This window comes from Harpia harpyja, chromosome 11, assembly GCF_026419915.1.
Source record: "Harpia harpyja isolate bHarHar1 chromosome 11, bHarHar1 primary haplotype, whole genome shotgun sequence".
Lineage (NCBI taxonomy): Eukaryota > Metazoa > Chordata > Aves > Accipitriformes > Accipitridae > Harpia > Harpia harpyja.
This window is the reverse complement of record NC_068950.1, coordinates 28,016,251-28,039,491: the sequence shown is the minus strand read 5'-3', so window position 1 is coordinate 28,039,491 and position 23,241 is coordinate 28,016,251. Positions and strand designations below refer to the sequence as shown.

At 47.1% G+C, this 23,241-nt stretch overlaps 1 protein-coding gene and 1 long non-coding RNA gene across 9 annotated transcripts in view; both read left to right on the top strand.

Annotated features, from left to right (window-relative positions):
- The first annotated feature begins 527 nt into the window (after positions 1 to 527).
- Positions 528 to 9,932, top strand: LOC128148407 (uncharacterized). The gene is made up of 3 exons (XR_008237280.1): positions 528 to 1,013; positions 1,171 to 4,715; positions 9,761 to 9,932. It is a non-coding gene; the product is annotated as an uncharacterized LOC128148407 (long non-coding RNA).
- Positions 9,933 to 15,112: 5,180 nt separating this feature from the next.
- LRRC8D (leucine rich repeat containing 8 VRAC subunit D) overlaps positions 15,113 to 23,241 on the top strand; it is a 56,404-nt gene continuing 48,275 nt past the window's right edge. For 4 of the 8 annotated variants that reach the window (XM_052801913.1, XM_052801914.1, XM_052801915.1 and 1 more), the window contains exon 1: positions 15,172 to 15,445. The gene's annotated coding sequence lies outside the window, so the exon portion shown is untranslated. Of the gene's footprint in view, positions 15,446 to 23,241 lie in introns of all 8 variants that reach the window. The other 4 variants (XR_008237236.1, XR_008237235.1, XR_008237234.1 and 1 more) reach the window with 4 other exon arrangements.

Below are 23,241 nucleotides of genomic sequence, written 5' to 3'. Positions count from 1 at the left end.
GGCAAAGCCGAGGCTGAGTTTCCCACGTCAGGCACAGCCCCTTGCTGGGCGCTGACCTCGTCGCCTGCACTAGAGCAAGCCATGAGGGCAAAACGGCCCGCGGGGCCTCTGTGCAGGCAGGGCAGGCCGGCAGCGAGGCGAGCTCCGCAAACGCTGAGGGGGGGGGCCCCGTGCCGAGGCCAGCACGGCCTCTTCCCCCGTGCTGTTCACCTCGCAGCAGCGCCTGCGCGCTTCCTACCGACGGACCCCTCCGGCGCCCCTTCAGTCACCGTTCCCGAGGGGTCCGTCCCCACGCGTGAGCTGGTGGCCGTGGCCTCCCGGCAGCCCGCCCCGGCCGCACCGCAGCGCGCTCGGCGCCGAACGCCGCTCGGCTTCACGGGTCAGGCGGGAGGACCCCGGGGCCGCCGGGCCGCGCCGCGCCGCCCCGTACCGCCGCGGCCCGCAGTGGCACCTGCTGTCGGGGCCGGGCAGCGCCGCCGCCCCGCTGCACTAAAAGCACCCTGCTTTTTTTTCTCCGTTTCGCCAGCGACCAGGGACAATTTCTTTCACTCGACCCAGCAGGTGTCGGTAGGATTTAGGGCGGATTGCGAACCGAATTCCTTCGTTTCAGTGGGAGTTCTGCCCGCCTGAGAACCTGACCCGTGAATTGAAGGGTCAAATGACTGCAGAAATACCGGCCCACGCGGCTGTGCAACAGCTCGTCGGGATGATCCGCGTGGAGCCCTGACCCAGATCAGAGAACAGTTGTATCTTGAGAACGAGTTTACTTCCAAAGCCTAATCATCTTCAAAGTATCTTTGCAGTAACAGATAAACATTTCTCCTTTGCAATTTTTACTTACTTCAGTTGTGCTGCAGGAGTGGCCTCATGAAAAAAGAATGCTTTCTCAGGGCTAGGATAAAGCAGTCATTTTATAACAGTTATTGGAAGATACCAATCAAAGGCTGCAGTCACCTCTGATCCATTTCGGAGCACAGCAGAAAGGCCGTTATCTGGAAGAACAAAGGGAACCAGTAAGTTACTTATAACCAGGGCGCCCACCGTGCATGGCAGGTCCTGAGCCCACTTAGGCCAGGCTGCTCCCTGTGACAGTGGCTAGCCCCAGCTGTTGTATTACCATGCAGCCATGACTGGGTTGTTAAATAATTTTGCTTTTGTCTTCCTTCGCAGGGCTGTTAAAACCAGCAGACGGTGTCAGGCAAGCAGAACAAGGCTGGGAATGCTAAACGCGGCACACTCAAAACCAAATGAGCAAAGCAGCAAGGCACTCGCTTACCCCTGCGCCCTGGGAACAGCCCACTAGCAGAGATGATGGATGGAGAGGAGGGGGTGCAGGGCCTGGAGCTTGCTGGGGAGCCTGGGAAGGACCGAGGGTCCCTAGCTGCATGAGCTCACAGCCTCTTGGGTGCTGCAGGGGGTGGCCTCCCTCCTTCCCTACCTCCTGCGAGGGAAGGTGGGATGCTAGGTAGGGGTGTAAGCGGGGAGAAAGAACACTTTAGTGTGCATCTTCCAAAGACAGATTTCATTTGCTTTGAAGATCTGTTCTCTCTTTTCTGTTGAGGCATATGGAAATTGACTGCATTGTGTCCTGAAGCCATGTGGATGTTGGTTTTTCTGATGTAACTAAGGATTCAATAGCATGTAGCTCCCTGTAATGTGGTCTGATAGGACATCTTCAATTTGCCACTGTAGACAAGTTTCTTTGGTTGTTTTGTGACTAGTGCAATTGGAAACATATTCCAAACACAATGATGGGAAGAAAGGGAAAAGGCCTGCGTTTCCCTTCAGTGCTCCCCATGTGATCTATCTGGAACGGGTACCCTTGCAGTTTTCTGTGGTTCTTTTGCATACAGCTATGCACTGAGCAAAGTAAGAGTCTCTCTGCTTTTTTGGCATAAAAGGAGCTATTCTTTCAAAGCATGGGGTTTTCCAGGTTAGTAATAAAATTATCTTTATGTTTCTTAAACATAGAGCTTCTGCAAGTGCAATTCATAAACAAGTGTCATGGGATGTTTTCAGAGCAACTCAAGGTCTGTTCCACTTCCACAGAGATTGTGAAAGTCTTGCTGTTGACTTACATCTTGCTGTTGATAATATCCTGCTTCACCTCCAGTTGTTATTCCAGCAGAAGAGAGGTCTCTCGTGCTCCTGTGTCACATCTGTAGGCCCTTCTGGCTGTTCACCCATGTCCCTTGCGAAGCTGTGCCAGGCACTGATTTATCAGAGGTGCAGTCAAATGCTGCATCTTACCTTAAAATCCTAAAGACAGAAAACAAATTCATAAGCTTTCGTCTGCAGGTGTCAACGTGCAAACCTGCCTGTGCAGGTGGGAGATCTCAGTCCTCTCCATTGGCTGCAATCAGGGTTTTCAAAGTCCTGCATCAGCATTTTTCAAGCCTGTACACACTTGAATCAGAACAGGAAGAAAACATCCATACAACTCAAGTGAATGGACTGGGAAAAAAATCTTGAAAGAGCAAAGTGGAGATCCAGCAAATGTGTGCGTCTGATCCATTCTGGCTTTTCCATGCACTAGGGACACTGTCTTGGAGTAGTTCTAAAAATGTTTGCACCACATCGAGCAAAGACATACCTGTGGTGTCCGAACCAGGTGACATCTGGCAAGCTGGCATCCCAGAGGTCCATGTACCACTCCACTGGGATGCACGCAGCACTACAGTGGCAGATTTTGGATTAGCTTTGAGACAAACTGCAAACTATAATCCAGCCACGGACTTGCTCCTGAGAACACGACGAGTTTGTCCATGGGTATGGTGACTTGTAGCTCTTTTTCAAATGATCCAGCTGTGGGAAAGGAAAATGTGAGGGTCTCACACTGATGTGAGCTCAATGATTTAGGGGTTTTGCTGTACTTAATGGCTCTGCTAATTGGGTTGAGTGGAAAGACCATGTCCCCTCAGCTTCTACTCCTCCTGCTCTCTCCAGGCCCAAAAGGAGGAGGTGAGGGCACAGCCCACCTGTGGTGTGAAGGTAAGTAAAAAGGGGAGGAGAGCTCTCTCTTGCTTGTGTCTCCCCTGGCCCTGGCACCAGCAGGTGTGGAGCTTGCCTTGTCCTTCCCCCTCCCCAAACTCAGCAAACCAGCCCGTATTTCTGAGACACATTCTGCTCACCCAGATTTAGGAACTCCACACAGGAAGAGGTAACACAAAAAGAGTGTGACAGGGCTGAATTTAAGGGATCTTCAGCTTCCCCCCCTGCCCTCAGTGTCTCAGGTTGGGACTTCATCCCAGATCATTACATGCTTAGCCAGGCATAGCAGAGATCAGCTCTTCCTTCCTGTTCATGCAGCCCTGGGCAAACTGGTTGTACTTTGTTCAGAAGAATAAACGGCAACCAGCATCACGGTCAGCTCATTTCCATCGTCATCGCTGATCTCGACCTGTCAGCTGCTTTTGCCGCTTCTTATTTGTTGGCAAAGACACTCAAGCCAAAGGTCCTTTGGGAGACGCAAAGACAATAGAAGGAAACATTTGCCTGGTGTCTGATGTTACCGCAAAGGGCTGGCCAGTGCACGTAAAAATATTGGACTTATGATAGAAAATTTCATGGGAAAATTGCAGGGATGAGACCTGTGCTTCTAAGGACCTATCTGCTCCCTGATGCATGCTCCAATTTTGGCTGGAATCAGCCTTTCTCAGCAAACTCCCACCCCTAAAGCTGAAAGGCTTTTGGGCTCAGGTAGGGCAGGGTACTAGTCGCAGCAGCTCCCCGAGTCATTCCCTGTTTTCTATTCCCACTCCCATCGTGTCATCCAGATTTCCAAAAAGGGACAGCTGTTCCCATCTGACTAGTCCTGATGTGGAGTACAACTTAAACTCAAGACACCAACTATCCAATCCCAATCCTTCCTGGAGTTCTTCCTTGCTGCATTTTGGCTCTCCTCTCTCGCACCAGAAAACACCCTAGTTCAGGCACAAGCTGTGACTCTTCTGTGCAGCTGCTGCTTGTTATCGTGTCAGACCCTTTTGTATCAAAAGAGATCCTGTCTATGTGTGAAATGAAACCTAGTTATAAAAGAAGAGAAAAATGTGGATTCCCTGGGGTTGTGGTTGAGGCTGTGGGACTCTCTTAAACCCTGGGAGATTAATTTCTAGTTCTGCAAACAAGCTCTGAGTGGGAAATGTTGCCTGCTGGAGCCAGCTCCTCCTACTGCAACTAATGTGTTGAGACTCGGTGTGTGTGAAGGTTGCATCTCTGGAAAGTATTGTGATGGACCACTGTCAGTGCAGGAAACCAACAAAACACCGCATGGTCAGCAGGTATACATTGGAGAAGTCAGACTGTCTTCAGTGGATTTACTGTTCATTTAGTAACATTTCATTGTTGTTTTATATATATTCAGATTTACTGATCCAGGCAAAGGGGTTTGCAATGGAAGGAACTGCAGATCAGGAGGACAATGTATGTGAGTACCAGCAGAGCTCACGTCACAGCAGCACCACGCACAGGGTTACGTAGTTTGGAAGCGTGGGTACCTGTCTCTCACTCTCTTGCACTAACTTGAATTTGTTTTGCAGAGGAGCACATACAGGAAAGGTCTGCATGGCTGTTTTTGAAGAGGAAAGAGAGAAGAATGTGTTGATAGCAGAAGGACAAAGGCACAAATACACTAGAAAAGGTGTGCAAGGAGAATTTAAAGATGGGTTCAACAACAGATATTCAGATGTGAAGAAGAAATTCTGCAGTAAGCACAGGTAAGACAAGCTGTTCTATGTAAGGAAAATCTAAGAAAAAAATGGGAGTTGAGAGTAACAGCAGAGGAAGAGACAGGTTTTTTCCCGAGATTTGGAACTAAAGCAAGGAAAACCCATGGATATAGAGCTGTCAGTCTCCTCCAGGCCAGCAGCACCACAAAATGGCATTTGGAAACTAGACAGATACCAGAAGCTTTCTCAGATACTGGGAATCTGGAAAGAGATGGTCACAAAGCTAATTTCAAATGTATCCAGGATGCTGTTCAAATGGACAGTGAGGATACAGAGCTGGAAATTTGGAGTGCAAATATATGGATAACAGGACAACACAGTGTGCAAAAAGCACCTAAAAGAACACTGCAAACAGGCTTAAAAAAGATGTGGTAATGTACTGATCTCGGGGTCCAGAGGTGTCACTACGAAATAATGAAGTGCTGTCGCACTTTTGCTGACTCGAGAACACACATGCAAATTATTCCAGGCTGTATTAACAAGCATGTGCAGACCTGGGACTACAGCAATGCATAACACATGCCAAGCTAGCAGCCAAATGTGGGGTCAAGAGTGGCAGGGGGTGCAGGCACAATAAGCTATGAGACTTTCTTGCTGTAAAAAGATGAGCAAAATTGGGAAGCACAAGAAAAACTGTTAGCATTTTGCTGAGTTCTCAGATCTGAGCTTTTTTTGTTTTAAGTAAAATAACAAGATTTTATAATATGTTTCCAACTAGTCATTTGTCAGCTTTCCACAGATGGTCTGAAGTATGTATGAAAATATAATACAAGTGGAAAATTCCTTGTCTAACTTTACAGCATCCTTATGTGCTCTCTCACGTGCACACCTTCTACATGTCCTGCAGCAACAGTCTAAATGTAATAACTTCATGACCACTGGCGGTGTTGAGGTGATGAGACTAGGCTGGAGAAGTTGAAGAAGAAAGCCAGCAAGAAAGAGTGATGTTCCCAGTAGGAAATCAGAGTGTGGAAATGCAAGGGACTTGCAAGGAAAAGCGAGGGGATCAGTGAAGGTGGTGTTAGCAGCGCTCAGTTTATCTAGGAGAAGGTAGAGGTTGGCTGAGATGCAAGATGGAGAGGCACCCATCAGGAGTGGGGGCCAGCACAGCTGCAGGTGCTAGCTGAAGCCCTCTAGGCAGATGAGATGGTCTCCAGAAGGTGCCCCAGGAGACATCTGCGTCCTTCATGTGGGAGGAAGGAGAGGGCAGGGGTGCTGGAGACTCCCAGGTGGAGAGGGCAGGGTACAGATGGTAGCAAGGAAGGATGAATAGAGTGCCTGGGGTGAGGATGGAGGGAGGACACTGGGGTCCTGGTCCAAGGTGCTGTGTGGAAGGGGGGAAGGTGGCAGAGAGGAAAAGCGATTCCGAGAGACAGGAGGGGATATGACTTCAAAGGGAATTTGCAGTCAATGGCATCAAAAGCAGCTAGACAGCCAGGGGGATGGGGATGGAGGAGCGAGAAGCTGTGAAAAATGATGGTGCAAGCACTGGAATAAAGGTATAGACCAGGGTTGTTAGGCTGAGGGTAGCTGTGGTGCTGGCTGGAATTTCCCATTCAGAGGACAAGGAAGAAAGGTGGGTCAGGGTGGGATTTGGGGACAGTGAGAGATTATAACATGCTTACCTTGTAGGGCTTGATGAAGGAGCCCGGAGGAAAGTGAGGATTCAGAGAGGTAAAGGATGGAATAAGGCTAGAGGTACAAGCTATTACGAGGTGGGAGGAGATGCAGTTTCTGTGGTATTTGGATAGACCAGAGCTGAGAATGAGAAATGCTGTTGACTGTATAAAAGCCAGGGAGAGTGCAGGAGAGAAGAAAGCCTGGCTCAGACCCGGGAGAATCAGGCACTGCCCTGCACCAGGGTAGAATAAAGAGAAGGACTGTGTGAAGGAGTAGCCTGAGGTAGTGGGCAGGGGTTCTAAGGGGAAGGAAACTTCTTCCTACTAGTGAGTAGTAGGGAGGCGAAGAGGAAGAAAAGGGTACAGCAGTGCAACAAGGCTTTCTGTGGCTGAGGAGTGCAAGAGAAAAGGGGATGGGAGTCGGAGAGCAGAGCTGGTGTGAAGGTGGAAGGGATGGAGAGATGGAAATGTTCCAAGGTGGGAGGGAGAGGGAGAGACAAATGAATAGGCAAATTATAACTAATGCAATAATTAGCTGCTACAGCAGTAATCTGATTGTCCCCCCCAAAAAAGAGGATGAGGCAGGGAGTTCGTGGGCGAGGGGGAGGCATGATCAGGCTGGCAGAGCAGGCAGGCGGAGGAGCAGAGGTGAGCCGAGCCCGCCTGGGTGCAGAGGCAGCACGGCGGGGAGCAGCAGGCAGCAGATGCTGGGGCTGCAGTTCCTATGGCAACATACGCAGGCGAATGCAACAAGTGTGCAAACGTGGCAGCCTTAGCAGGGGACAGCTCAGCGCATTTCCATGTCACGCTCCTCAGGGTGGGAGCAGAGCCGCGCGCCCTCCCTGGGTACCAGGGCTGCAGGGTGCTGCCCCTGCGAAAACTGGCACAAGTTACTGGCACATTTTGAGGCCGGGCCCCCTCACTGCTGACAAATGGATTTCTTGGGCTCTTTCTCCTCTATCCTAGGCATCCCGAAGCCCAGCAGAACGAGAGCTGCTGAGCATCTTGCCAGCAGTGAGGGGCACGTGTGCCGCATGGCGAGGAGGCAGCTCTGCAGTGCGTGGCCTCTGGAGGGGACAATGGCAGAGTGAGCATCCCTCCCTCCGGTCCCTCATGCCCATGCACCACGGGGCCGGGGGCTGGCATCTCCAGTGCCCGGGGTCAGCCTGGCCTGCTGCAGCTGGCACATACCTCCCGGCACCTACAGTGCATAGGTGCCTTCCAACGAGGCTGTCATAGCACGGGGCCAGTCTGCTTACAGCAGGCAGAAATAGCACACGTTTTTCACAGGCTGCGGCCTTATTCCTCACTCCTCAGTAATTTTGGGCAGAATTTTCCCTTCGTTTCCTATTGTATCCCCTGTAATTAACCAGTGCTTTGGGTGTGCAGCTACTCCACAGCATTATGCTAATGTCCTATGCCAAACAGCTGCAGCCAGAGCAGAGAGACGGGTTTTTCTGTCCAAAGAAGCAATGTTTCTTAAAGCACTGGCGCTCCCAACGGAAAGGACATCATCCCTGGGGGTGCTGAGAAAGGATGCTGCTCCTTTCGCCTTCAAGAAGCGTGCTGGCAGAGGAGATGGCTGGCAGGAGGAGGCCAACCCAGCCAGGCCATGTTGTCCAGGCTGCTCCCCACCACCCCAGAGCAGCCTTGCTCCTGCACGAGTTGCATCAGCCCTCCAAAGCAATGCTTGGGGTTTCGGCTGGTTTACAGGCGTATTTCGAAGTGCAGCTGCATCCAACAGTAGAGGGAGCTCTGGGAGAGGAAGAAGAGCAGATGAAGCCTGGCAGGAGCAGCTCTGGGGAAGGAGAGAGGCAGGCAGGGGTTTGGCAGAGGGAACTGCAGGCAGCTCTGCTGCATCAGGTAGAGAGCTTTTAAACAGCATAACGGGATGAGGAGAAAAGGGGCCTGAGAGAGGGAGAAGCGGTTGAAAAGCAACCACCATGGAAACGAAATGCCAGAAGAACTTTAGGTATAAAAAGACGTGAGAGAGGCAAGCAGAAGAAGTGTCTGGGTGCTCTTTCTCTTGTAAGATTTAAGACCTAGGCTAACTTCAGGGTTTCTGGTGCTAAATGGAGGGTATCTTAGTTACTCAGGGAGTGTTTTCTGTGTATTTAAATGTTAAAAACGTCTGGCTGCATTTTTTTTCCCCCAAGGAGAATGCTCCTTGTTGAGCCTTGTTCTCAAGTCTAATTCATTTCAGAAAGTTTCAGCGACATTTTGAGAAACTCTAGTGCCATAAATTCACACCAGGATCAAAGCAAAGCAGTGAATATGCCTTTGTAGCTGCGTAAATGCATCTGTTGTTGGAAGGTGATGGCCATTTCTGCCACACATGGGATGACAGCAATACCAACCAGCCACATCACAGCACCTGCAAAGCCAGAGCCTGGATATGACTCTCTAGCCACAGAGATCTGAACAGGAAAATAAATATCCTGGTCTTTCCATCCCTCATTCCCTGTGGTCCCGGGTGCAGCACAAGAGCAGGCATGATTCATTCTACAGTCTCTGGGCAACTCAAGGGAAAACCGCCTGCTAATTTCAGTTTCTGTCAGAATGTATAATTAACCTGACAAAGCAAAACGTTATTTTGGGTTAAGGCGTGACCAGACCTTCCTTCTTCCCACTACCCGTTTCTGTATGGTGATAAAAGAAGTCAGAGGTGTTTGGGGCTGGGGGAGGTATACATTCAGTTGTTTTGTGGTGGCTATACAGTGTTGGCAGTGAATTCACTGCTGTGTAATACATAAAAATATCGCCAGTGCTTTCTCCAATTAATTTACATTCAGGGTAAACACAGAGAAGACAGAATGATTTGGAGATAACAGTACCCTGCTTCCCTGTCACTGCACATATGTGCAATACTCCTCCCTTTTATATATGTCTTCGGAGCAGGAGATGAAGCAGGTTTTAAATGAGCGTGTTGACTGCCATAGCGGCTGTGGATAGGAATCACAGGAATACTTGGGATCTTCAAAGTCTGTCATGTTGGAGTGGATAGTGTGATGCTAAACTGACAGTGGATATCTAATTGTAGAACTGGAACACTTTTGTTTATTATCATTGTGTTTGAAAAAGCGTTGGGAAGAGGATTACAGAGGTGGAGTTATATCATGTTGTTGCCATGTTTTCCCTTGGGTAGAGTCTCTAGAATGGAGCAATTGATTTTGTTTGATCTATAATATGTACGCATAACCAGCAGAAGCTGTTGCAGTTAAAGTGAAAAGATTAATCTAGCCATTTCAAGCAAAATCAACTTCTCTTAGGCAAGCCTGGGTTCTGCAGGCTCCCATGCACAAACACAGCAGCTCTGTTGCAGTTGTTGAGGTGGGAAAAGAGCTCCAAGTCCCTTTAGGTCCCTAATTAAGGATCCCCATTTTAAAATAAGCTTTCTCTACTCTCCTTCTACAGAATGACTAGTGGTTTCTTTGCTCCATAGGAAAATAGGAAGACAGGGAGAAGATGCAGCATGTAAGAAATAAATGATATATTATTCCCTTACCCCTTTTTTTCTGCTGGTTTTGGCTGGTCTTCCTCAACTATTTTTTTAATGGTCCAGCTGGGCGAGCCCTTCACTTCAGCCATTTGAATGCCTGGAGATCAGTCATTTGCAGGCTCTGAGCATTTTGTACCCACATATGTTCTTTCTTTTTCCTCCTGCTGCTCAGAAAGCTCTGCCCAGCTGTGCACCTCATTATGCCCTTGTGGCTAGGCTATTTTAAGAAAACTTCTTCTAAAGGAATAACAAAATCAGCAAGCTCTAACTATTGTAACTGGGATTGGGGGAGTAAAGGTTAAGTGCTAGCACAGGTATAGCTAAGCACTCTGAAGATAACTGGCTTGCCATTTCTTTAAAGACCACCATTTTCCTAGATCCAGGTAGGGCACTTAGGTTTGTGTCACGCCAGTTGCACACAGAGCCACAGCCATTTCACTGAGAAAGCCAACTGAGATCTGAAGAGGGAAGAAGGGTTTTCAGACATGATTTGAAGAAAGAAATAACAGACTGAAATGTCCCAGCAGGAGGCAGGGAAATCATTCCAGTGAGCTGGGCTGGACAAGCTGTGACAGCTGAAAGCTTCTTATGGTCTTACCCTGCTCATTCTGGTTATGACAGGTTTTTAATTTTTATTTCCTATTCAGCCTCCACACTTAATATTTAGTATTTGTGGAAACCAAAGTAAGCAGAAGAGGTAGAGATCATAGAAGCAGTAAAGTGCAAAATTGAGAAAATAGGAAGAGCTAAGTACATGAAATGGACTAATTCAGTCACAGACTAACCCCCCCCTCCCAGCCCTCTGCCTCTAAAGGTCTGAAGGTACTCAGCACCTCAGTGGTGGTACCTCACCTGCTGCTGAGTTGGGATCTGAGTATGAAGATGCCATGTTACCAGGCACTACATTTGACTGACAGAGGGTCTATCTCAGGTTGACCAAGGAATGCACAACCTTATTCCTGCTTCTGCCAAACTAAAGCCCTGCTCTGGTGAGCAGCCAGGGTGAAGGGCAGGTGAAACAGCACAGCGTCCTGCTGTGCCTCCCTCCCACCACAGATGATGCTGTGTGTTTTGTGAATTTAGAGTCCTTTATTGATAAGCACAGAATGAAACAGATTGGCCATCTGTTGGTATATCCACTGGATGAAAAGTGAAAACTAGATCTTCTGTGTAATCAGAAGGAGCCAGCAGAAGTTGTGACATCGTTCCTGCCGTCACGAAATACTCTGCTGAGCTGCAGTGTGACAATGCGCTGCTTACCATGCACATGCCATCATGGCTGCTCCTCTTGTTGTTTCAAAATACAGAATGCTCTCTCATGAACACATTGTGGAGTTTGGATGTAATTAGAAGGGGGAAGAAACTGCTTTTTATCTAAAACAGTTGTTCCGACGTTGTAAGATAGAGAGACTTCTCCTCTTTTCAGCACAAAGACAAGATAAGGAGAGAGTGACTTTTTCCAATCAGGAAGTTCAGAAGCTGGGAAAGAGTCACAGCTCTGGAGCAGAATAGGCTGGCTTGCAAGGCCTCCAAAGGTCTCTGTGCTTTTAACATAGAGGCTGCTGTGCCAGGTGTTTGAAGACAAGCACAATAGTGAAGTATCTTCAGAAAAAGTGGTAACATGGGTCTGAATAATTACTTGAGATGGAGTTATAAAGTAGCAAAGAAAATTGGTTGGCAGGAATTAAAAAAAAAAAAGGAATTAAAAATGAACCTAGCATGGTAGGGACAAAGTTTTGCAATGTTTTTTATAGTGGGAAAACATGCTGCTTTGGTTTTCTTAGGTATCTTTGGGATTGTCAGTAAAGCTGCAGCTAAAGGAGAATTGTCTGACATAATTTAGTTAGACTTTCCCAAAGCTTTGATATTGTGTCCCAGTCACAGGGCACACTGAGCTGCAGCAGCCTTGCAGTGCAGAAGCGCAGCCCTCGGGTGACAGGCTTCCCTCTCCTCTCTGGAAGAGCGGAGCCCCTGAGCCCCTCACCCCTGGGCTGGCTCTCCACACAACAGCCTCTCCGCAGCCAGCTGTGGGCACAAGCAAAGCAGGCCATTGCCAACATCATCTGACTGCAGGGCAATGAAACAGCTGCCAACACATTGCCTAATTTTGCCTGGAAAGTCAGCCTCACGGCTGCTGCGGGAGGCCACGGGGAGCAGAGGTGGCACTAATGGCTGGGTGGGTGGCAAGCAGCGGATTGGGGCTGATAAGCATCACTGCATCTCCAACCCCATCTTCCTGCCCACGTGTCCTGGATGAGCACCACAGGCTGAACCGTTCAGGACTTAGAAACCTTTTTCCTTGGGAATAGGTGGCCAGTATCCAAGTGGAGTGACTCATATGCATCCTCCTCCTTATTTAAACTGGAGTCTTCCCCTTCAAGCTTTGCCCGTGGCTTGAAGCCAAATTGCCATGTTTCTGGAGAGGGGAAAGCCGGTTCCCTGCCCGTATCTCTCTTCTATGTTGCCACCTGCACTTCTTCCCAAGTAACTACCTAATCTACCTCTTAATATTCCCCTTTATCTTAAATTTGCTTGGGAGAAAAAGTTGTCAGCCCACTCAAAGCCAGGACTGAAATATCTCCCAGTATGGATTTTCCTCACTGTTCTCCAAGGAACTGCTGGCACTTGCTCTTTTTGGCACCACCTCTCCCTTATGTTCACCTTCTGCTGGTGTCCCTCCTGCACCTGGCTCCCTTGGACCGAGCTTGGACACCTGCTGGACAATGTCAAGCAGGCATATCTGAGATGCACAGGATGGCCATTTGAGTGAAAGAAGGAAAGAACTGGAAAACATCTCAGAATAAATCGTCAGCTTTTCAACCTCACCAAAACCATAACTCTATTGGAGGACTGATATTTTCTAAAAATTTTTAATGATATGAGAATGGTGATAATACTAAGGTGGAAGAATCTGACATTTTTAGGCTAGTCAAGGTTAGGGAATTTGAAAAATTTAAACTAAAATGCATTTGTAAAAACAAACAGGATGAATTTATCCTGTGAGGCATATGGCTGCATCGCTATTGCCTGTTAATGTAATCACCAATTCAGTCCTCTGAGCCACAGATCAAAATAACAATATTAGTTTATTTTAATTGTAAAGGGCCAACGTCAAAACTGCAAGTGGAAAGAACCCATTTTTCCTCCACTGTCTCTGTTTTTCTGGCATCTCTTTTATCACGTGGAGTGACTTGGAGCTGGCCAATTTGTGCTTCAGCTGAAACAATCCTATAAACTATAGCAGGATAACAGAAGAGCTGGGATGTATATTTGCTCCAAACCGAGCTCTCTCAGGTTTTTAACTCCCATCCTTTCCCTTCCATCCTACCTCAGCATGTCCCAGGTGGCCAGAGCCAGAAACAGCAATCTAGAAAGAGCTGCCCAAAAGCCCTGAGACTTGAGCCCACAGAAGACCAAACCTGAGACAGTGGGAGAGGTCTCTGCTAGAGAATCTTGAAAGGAAGGGACATAAAGAGTTTTAACTTAAAGAAAATTTGAGTTACCTTTAAATACATATCACAACAAAGGGGAAAAAACGAAACCAAGCAACTCAGCATATGTTCTGTAGGAGGTAAGTCTTTCACACTTGCGTTTGCCCCATCAGAAAGGGACTCTAATTGGATCTGGATCTACCCAGTTCCAGGTGTCTTCTGCCTTGGGTCCCCAGAGCTATTTGTTTGTTTTGCTGGTGCACCTCAGCTTGGCACAGTGTCTTGATTACCAAGTGAATGTGGATTCAGCTAGCTCTGACCAGCTCTGGCATTTGAAAAAAATCCTTTTTCTTCCGCTTGAATTTCTCTGCCAGCTGCCTGCAAGTCAGGATTTCCCAGCCAGCAGCTCTTGTTATTATCTGTTTTCACTTGCCTTGATGTTTACCAGATTGGACTGCGTTTCTCTCTATTAGCCTTCTATCACTGCGGAGCCCCAGAATTACACACCCTATGTGGCTTGCGCACTGGGTCAGAACAAAAATAAAGAGAGAATAAATTCACCTTACTGAGGAAACAGTGAGGTCTAAAATGAGGGCCAAAATAACACGTGTTGATGATATCAGGGAAGAAAATAACTAAAAGGCCAAATGAAGGTATTAAAAATCAAAGCTTAAAATAATTGACAGCTCATTAGACTAAATCTGAACTCTGCTAAAATTCTCTACCAGATGAAAACTCTGGTACGAAAATAGTGCTGAACAGCTGAGAGCAGGACAAGCTGGCCTGATTTCCTCTGGTCTCAGAAGCTGAATTGCTGCTAAGAAGTGCTTTCATTTGTAACCTTAGATACATCTTGCAGTCATTTAGACCAGAAGGTCTGACTAAAAATGCATCTAAAAATATAAAGGGGAGATTCTCAATTTTTAAAGGGCCATAAAGCTATTCTGAACAAGCACCTAAGGATCATTTCCCATCTCTTCCAGTTCCTAGAAATCATGGGGATGAAGCAAATTTGGAAGAAGATGAGCCAGTATTTTTTTTTTTAAATTCCATTCTTGATCAAGTTTAATATAGTTTCAAAAGTAATAGGTTACATCCAGTTCTAGTTTAAAAAGAAACCACAGGTCTGGTCACTTGTCAGATCAGTGTTCAACAAAGACTTGAGGATATTGGTGCCGTTTCAGTTAAAGGAGGAAAAAAAAGTCTGTAATGGATTTTGGGGTGAGGATCAGGTCCAGTTCGGCTCCTTCTTCAACGTGCTGCGTCCAGTCTCTGGAGTTGCAGTGGAGGGATCAGTCCCTGCGGTCCAAACGGCTGCCACCCCCCACCCGAGCTAAAGCTGCCTTTGACTTTCTGGTTCCCTCAAGGGCTCGAGATAGATGCAAGAAAACTAACTTTCCCCCCCCCCCCCCCCGATAACATTTTAATAACTAAAACACATCATTTGAACATGCCGCTATTTTATTTACCTCACGTACTACCTTTCATTTACCTGCACAACGAGAACAAACCACTGGCTCCGCTACCAGACGTTTCGCTTTTATTGCTGCCGCTGGGACGAGCCCCCCGGTGCAGTCTTTGCTGCGCCCTGCAGACACCCCTCGGCGCCCCAGCACAGCCCCCCGCGGGGGGATTTGCTGGGGTCACGCTTAACATTCCCCCCGCCCCCGGCCTTGCCGCTGTGCCCCAAAGCCGGAGGCCGGCGGGCGGGCACGCTGCGCGGCTACCCGCAGGCACCTGAACGCGGCAGCAGCGGCTGCGCGGGGGCCGAGCGAGCGGGCGGGCGGGCGGGACCGCCCCGGCCCGGCCCTCACATGCGCGGCGCCGCGGGAGCCATTGGCCGCCGCCGGGCCGCGGGCGGCGCTCTCGGCCGCGGGGCCGGCCCTCGCCGCCGCCGCCGGCAGCCGGTGCTGTCCGTGCGCCGAGCCATGCGGGTGTACGCCGCATGCGGAGAGCGCGCTGCAGGGTGCTGCTAGGAGCCGAGCCCGCCCGCCCGGCCGGCCCGGCCTCCCTCTCCCCGCCCGCCGCCCGCATGGCAGCGCCGCGGGAGTGACCGTCCCGGAGAAGGTCTGCGTCCTCCGCGGCACGCTCGGCCCGGCCCGGCTCGGCTCGGCCCGGCCCGGCCGGGCGGTTCTCGGGGTCCCCCCAGCCCGCGGGGCCGTCCCTGAGGTGAGGCGAGCGCGCGGCCGGCGAGAGGCGGTTGGGCAGGCGGCGGAGGGGCCGCGGGGGAGGGGGCGGCACCGGCACCCCCCGCCTCTCCCTCCCTGCGCTTTCCGTCGCGCTTGCCTTCCCCCCCCCCCCCTTTTTTTTTTCTTTTTTCCTTTTTTTCTGCCTTCAAAACGGCCTGGATTGGCTTGCCGGTATCGCTGCCGGCGCCGGTGCGGCGCGGGGGCACCTCAAGCCCCCGGCAGAGCTGCCGGTGGGACCCCGAGAAGCGGCCGCCACTCGCCGCCCTGTTTTCGCCGCGGGGTGCGCGTCCAGGCGGGACGTGCCCGCGAGCGGCGGCGACAGCGGGGCCGGTCCCGGCTGCGGGTCGGGGAGTACAACGTGCTACTGGGAAATGCGGCTGGAAAAAGCGAGCCCCCTTCCGAGATCGGTGCTGTTAAATCCATGTGTGGGGACCGCCAGCTGTGCGTCTTTTGTATGGGGTCAACTGTGCCTGGTGGTGCACCGCACGCAGATTAAAGGGGCCTAAACCAGTCAATAAAACACATCTCCAGGACAAAACCAGCCCTTGTCAGAGAATCATCTGTGGTTTTTGGAGGCACGTCTCCTCCCTTCCCCCAGCTCCCCGGTACGTGGCAATACCGACTCCTGCTCCTGGAGGATCCCTGAGCCTGGCACAGCAGCTCCTCTGTCTTGCAACCTCCATTTCCCCCCCCCCGTCCCCGTTACAAGTGCTGCCACTGCTGTTAAACAAACACGAATTCAGGCGCAGAAAGCTTGTGACTTGTCCAGCATCCTTCAGGGAAGCTGGCCTGCGGTCAGTGGGGGGGATGTAGGCTGTGCATTTACAACACGCCAGCAGCCCATGGCAGTTTCTCCTCTGGATGCTCCCAGTGTGTAAGAGCCATGAGGTAGGTTACTCAGACTTGAAAATGGAGGACGGTAGTGGTAACCAGCTTGTCGTTTGGTGGAATAAGTCTCAGCAGTACTTCCTGTAATGGTGGTGCTGAAAGTGATGTTTTACTTGGCTTAGCCGCTGGTGCAGAGAGCAAAACATCTTCAGTACTAGCTTTGGAGTACCTGCTACTCATAAGCATTATCAGTTACAGCTTTTGGTTGTGGGTTTTTTTAGATGGTGAAGTATTTTGGTTTTTTTCAGCATTATGTCTGTCGGCCGTGATGGGAAAGGTTCATCTTTTATGCCTCTAAAACTGAAGGTGGGGAATGGCTATCCCCCCTTGTTTGGGAAAGAGGGCTTTAGGGTGTGAGAAATTTGCAGGAACAGCAGTGAGATTTTGATCCCACAGCTCTGAGCTATCAAAAAAGCACTCTCATCCCAGATGGGGTAGCTAAGTCCCTTTCTCTGTGTCTTGTTTTGTTGTGTGTGTCCGTGTCCCCCCCCGCTTTTTTTTTCCTCCCCTCTTCCTGGTGGCAGAGGAAACCCCCTTTCTTCAAACTTGGGGTAAGGATCGGTAGTATAGAAGGTTAGTGTTATGTTATTTGCTCTTGATTGCCATCTTAAATTAATTCACAAAGCCTTGCTCAGAGGCTAGGATCTTGTTCGTTCTTTGTGATTTACAAATCCCCTATAAACCTTTTATTGTTAGTTGAAACTGATTTATGAGGTCCTGACCTAGGAATATGCTACTGTGGCTATATTTTCTGTGCTGTACACCATTTTCTCCTATGTTTCTGAGCAAGCATTGCCTTTATAGTAAACTCATTTGGTGCTTTGCCTGTATCGTGCTTAGTGTGAAAAACACTTGTCTGTTACGTCTGCTATATCTGTTTTCTTGCACATAATAAGCCAGGAATACTTAAATAGATGCTGTTATTTGCAATCAAGATTACTTTGATAAAGATCCAAAGTTTACAAAGGCTACATGAGGTAACGTGGGGAAGGGAGCAGCATTAAGCAGTAATTTATTTTGTAAGATCCAGATATGCACAATAGATATCTGTACCAGTCCTGACATCCTTGGGGGGATGGTAATCTGTCCAGTGTGCTCAGACCTGGAAGAGGAATTCTAAAGCAGCAGCACTGGCAATGGAGAAAGTATGCGTGCTGCTGTCATGGGAAGGTAATTATTAATGGGAACAAACCTGTATAATAACAATGCAAAAAGAGTGAAAGCACTTAGGTGCTTGCTGTGGAAAGACTAACTAGTGTACGTTGCACTAACACATAGCTGCACGTGTGAAATACGGTTCTTGTATTCCAGTTCTTTCTTAGCCCTGTATTCCTGTCACCTCAGACAAGCCCCTTTCTCTTCTGTAGCAGTAGGTAGGTGGAAGTATGGAGATATCACAACTGTGCATCCTGTGTATGGACAGCTTTCTTAACTGCGTGCCTGGAGAGTAAGAAAAAAGCTAATGCTGTTAGTGACATGCTTGCAATAGGTCCTGCCAGTGAGAGGAGGAAAAGAAAATAAATGCTAGTCGATAAAAGGGTACGTACATCCCTGTAGTCAGAAGTGCTTGTGACCATGTGTGTTGTGGCTTGGTGCGGTTTTATGAGAAGTGACTATACTCAAATTTCCCGCCTTTGAGTTAGTTCTTTTAATTTCTCCAGGTCTTCCCCTTCCTTCTGTATATTGAGGTCCCATTCAAAATCTGTTGAAGCCAGTGGGAGTAAGTGGATTTTTCAGTCAGGTCCTGTACCACTGGCTGATTTTCGTTCCCCCCTTGTGTTCTCAGATGGCACCAGCTGCTGTGTCAGTTCCTCCTTTTGCTGCGTACTTGTGGGCTGGCTTGGGATGTCTTGCAGGCAGAGTGCTGACTCAGCTCCTCGGCCCAGCCTCCCTTTGCTTTCTCCTGCACCTCTAAGAGCCAGAGGAGAGTTTTGATACAGGTAGATGGACACTGATTGCTGAGGATGAATTAGTGTCCTGAGGCTTAAACATTTACTCAGTGTGGCGCTGGGGATGGCTGTTTTACTGAGAAGTAGCTTGAGTCACAAATGATGTCACGGGGGAACCCAGTAAACTAGTTTCTCAACTAGATGCAGACGAAAGGGAGTTTCAGAGTTAGTCTTCTACCAAATAATGAACTCTGAAGGTTTTTCATTTCTTTTTGAAAAAGCAATCTGTATCTTCCAATTAATTAATAAAATTGCTGTAGATCCCTAAATAGTCATAAAACACAATTAGCAGTATTTACATTATACTCAAATGTTACTTTATAAAGTGGAAAGAACAAAACATGTTATTTCAGTTTCTGCTGTTTAAATTTCTCCGTTCCTTGCTAGCATTGAAACCAGACTACACAATTCTCCTTTTGGGTTTGGTTTTTTTTTTTCCTTTCTTTCTATTTTGTTTGTTTATTTATTTATTGTCTCTTGGTGGTTGGAAGATTATATCCTGGCAAAAAAGAAAAAGCTATTGATGTATTAAGAAAAATGGAAATAATTTTCCTCAGAAACCTTACATTTAGATAAAGTCTTGTCTGTGCTTTTGCATAACTGACATTTTAAACATTTTTTCATAACAAGCAGTGAAAAGTCTGTGGACTTCACCATGCAAAGACTTGTGCACATGACTAATTTTCCACACATGTATAGTCTCATGATCACGCATGCATGCATAAGGCTCTCTGGGGTCACAGTAAAGGTGCTTGATCTTGGAAGTGTTTGCTCTCAGCTGTGATGTTGAGGTGCTGTGGATCTACACTTGTATGATTTGCCAGACAAGGGCTGAAAGATGGAAAAGGATGTTTGTGAAATACAGTTTTCCAGCAGCTACCAGCATTATATCTGTAAAAGCGATTGTAATTACTGTTTCAAAGCTATTCTGTACCTCTTACCTTGAGAATACTTTGAGCCACGTTTTTTCAAAGTTTGACTTGCTTGCATTGGGGATGGGTTTGGCTCGAGATCTTTTGGTCTAAGCAAATTGAGTGCAATTTTCTTTTAACCATATAACAAAGAATAGGTACTTATTGCTTGCCAACAATTTTTCCCCTCAGAGATTCCAAACAAATTTCGGAAAGAGCAAAGCCAGTATTCCTAGTGTTTAACTTCTTGAGAATCATCTTGGGTTTTGGCATGTTAAAAAGGAAAGTGCGTCACAAGTCAAGTTGGCACTTTCTAATACCATCAGTAAATATTCATTTCCACATCATTAATTTTAACTGACACTGCTTCAATCTTTCTCTCACCACAAATTTCTTCAATTAAAAGAATTGAAGCTCTTTCCACTTAATTCTATATTCTCTTCAGCTGTATTCTTCTAGTCTTGCAAGAGCAGGTTCCTGTCCCCCTTCAGGAAGTGGATAGGGAGAGAAGCTCAAAGACCTTCACGTAGCAGCTGCCAGAGTGTTCAGGGAGATATCCTTGGAAGGAGGAAGCTTGTTTTCTTGGAAACAAGCCAGCAAAATGCTACTTTTGCCCAACACTTGGAGGCAAGCAGTAGTGTGAGAAGAGAGTATGGCTGCACCAAGGACCCGTTTGTTGGCACTGTTTTAAAAGAGATACCTTCCCTTTTCTTCTTCCTCTTGAAGTATAAATCGGGATACGAACACACATTGTTCGTGTAGTCTCAAAACTGTTGCTACCTATAATCTTCCTTCTTTCCACCTGAGCTCTTTCCTCAGAAGTGATTTGTTCTAAGACTAAAGTAGTTGTGATTTTCAAGACTTCAAAAAGAATCATGGTGTAAAATACAGCCACCCTTAGGGGAGGAGGAAAGTTATTTGTTGCTCAGATTTTTTCCTTTCAGAGATCCTTTTCTTGGTGGAGGTAACTCTGATGAAGCAGCCAAAAAAATAACCAGGCTGAAACCACGTGGCAGCCAGCAGCAGGTGAGGATAGCAGTCACCTTTATTCACCATGGTCCTGTATTTTGTATTGTGTGATCAATAGAAAAAGAAATGGTCCGGTTCTTGTGACCTGCCTTGTTCCTTGTTAGTGTTAAAAAAAGAACCCTCTCTGTATATGGTCTTTTTGTTAAAAGTTAGGCATTTCAGGTGTTCTGTCTTATGAATGTCTCCTTTGAAGACCAGCAAAATGCAATGGAAGATTTATCAGACCCAAGGCGTGGGCATAACAGATAATTAAATGCTGTTGCTACCTTTTCGTATCAAACATCTCTTCAAACTGTTTGCTGTGCCTTTAAATTTGAAAAAATTGCACAATTCCCAAACTGGAGTTTTAAAATCCTTCTCTATTCACTCACTCAGGATTTTTCTGAGTCATGTCTCTTGATGATTTCCTCTGTATGTCGAGACCATGGGTGGGGCTGCCAAAATACAGGTGTCTGTTGCTGTTCTAGATGTCTTATCTGTGACGCTCACATGGAGCTGGTAAATACGATGAGACCTACAGCAAACACTGTCCTGGAGCACCTGCTGGAGTCTGGTGATGCTCTAGATGGACCCCTTCCATAGATTCATTATGTAAAGGTACACACAGAAAGGAAAAAAACAAACACAGAGGCTCTTTATAGCCCTTGCAATGAAGCAGCGAGGCAGGCTCTTACCCGCCCCCATTCAACCTAATGGCTACAAAGCCACAGCCAAGATGCAGGTTTGGTTTTTTCCCCTTGGACTTCATTCTTTACAAGTCAGCACTGAGATAAGTTTCTCTATAAAAGGTGTTCCTGATTGCCCTTGGGTTCTACAGAAGCCAGGGCTGCCGCACCTCTAGTGTTTTCAAGTCTGGCCAATGCCACAGATACCAACATGCCTGCTAAAAGCAGCGTTCTTTTTTTGGGTAGACTTTGTTTGAAGCACTTTATTCTTGCTGCAGTGATTTTCTAACTTGGGATTATAGCTCTAAGGAGGAAACAAGTGCATAGGATGTATATGTGAATATGATGTCTGAATATCTATCTGTTCTTCAGCCTTAGGATAGGAAGGAAAGGAAACTTACACACTTTCAGCTGGTGTGAGAACTTGTATAAAGAATACCCATGCCTGGAAGAACCCTAGTGCAGGCTTGCTGAAGCTGTGTGCACTAGAGATGGAGGCAGTTCTATAATCTTGTAGTACCTTTAAGGTCGAAAGATAAGCTGGTAACCCCAGGGAGATCTTTTATGTACCTTGATGTGTGCACATACAAAGTTGATTTTGTCGTATTTTGTCAACAAAAAGTATAGTTGGTTGTCTATCTCAAATACACTGATGGAAAAACCAAGCTTATACAACACTGATTTGCTAATCATTGAAAATAACCTTTCAGTTCAAAAGCTTCCTCTGTGAATATTAATATTTTATACAGAAGTATTATGTAATAGACATTTTGTTGCCTTTGCAGTCCAGCACAGAGGAACACATTGTTAAGCTGATGTCATCTGGATTGTTCAGTATAAATTTGTCCACTAAACCAATGCAAATGTCAGTGAATGATTAAAAAAAGTCCATCTTGCATATCTGTACATTGTGCTTTGTGTACAGATTGTGGAAAGGGAGAGTAGGAATTATTTTGGTCTGACAGTCTCTGCATTAAAACTTGAGTGAGAAGTGTAGTGCACTATCTTGCTTTGTTTTCAAGCACCGCTATGGTTGCAAACACTTTCCACATGCATTAGCAATTGCCTTCATCAAAGATGCACGGAGGAACCAGACTTCACGCTTAATCTGACTGGTGTTTAAAAATACAAACTGAGAAGTCCGCATACAGGGTTCCTCTCAATGGCTGCCATCCAGAAACTTTCATGTACTTGCTTTCTGTCTAATTACATTAACAAATAAAGCCTAACTACCTAACTTAGAAGAGGAACTGACAAAAGGGAAATGAAACTTCTCATGCATTTGAATTTTTTAAAGTAACATTTGCTGTTTTATAACCCATACTAAATTTCTTTGCTTTTTACCTTGTTGGCATTGTTAGCAGACAGAAAGGGAAGACTGGCTTGATAGTTTTGCTCTTCTCCTTTCCTATCCCTCTGACAACAAATCTGTCAGCTCTTGAAACAAGGAAGTGGAGGAATGCAGATACACAAATGCTCGTTGGTGTTGCAGAAATTGTGAGTTTGGTCAGTGCTAGATGGAAGTGGGTAGGAAAGTGTCTAACGAGGATAATGGGAAAAGAGTCGTTCTTGGAAAAAAAGAGTGGACTGAGAATGAGACAGAACTGTACTAATAATAAACCAGGAAAATGAAAAATACAGTGGTTTGGACAAGACTCTATTTCCAGTGGTTAAAATTTGTGCTTATGCTTTGTTTATTTTTAGTGTAATTTGATTTAGGATGTACCTAAGTTGAAAGGTAAATTTAAGAGTGTCCTTGTTAGCATCAATCAGTTGAACTGAAACAGATTTTAAACAAACAAACTGCTGGGGCCAGAGTTACAGGAGAAGAAAAATAGTGAAGCATGTAGTAAAGCCAGAAAATAAGAACGAGAGGCATGCAAAAATAGAAAATAGTGACAGTGTGGCAAAGGAAAGGAGATAAAATTGTTGAGATAAGTGTGAGTAAATATAAAAGAAACTCTTAAAGCATGAAGTTGTATGTACTGTTCTGCACTTGAGAAGTGTACGAATTTTGTTCATCTGACTGTGGGAGTCTCATCTCTGGAAATAGGGCTTTCATGCTCACAGCTGAATGGCCAAGTTCTCCCAGTTTGCAGTCAGCTTGAAAGCATGTTGCAAAGTTATACAGATTCCTGTGTGGACATAAGTATTAATTCCAGCAAATTTAATGGGCACCTCTAAACTTACAGGTTGAATTGGTACAAGCCTAGTTTCAGCTGAATAGCTTTGCACCTGCCTAATTTGTGTTGTAAAATCGCAGTCTGTCCATGTGCACAGCAGCCCAGAGCAGCCCGGTGACAAGCAGTACGCAGCTGGTCAGTGTGAGGAGCA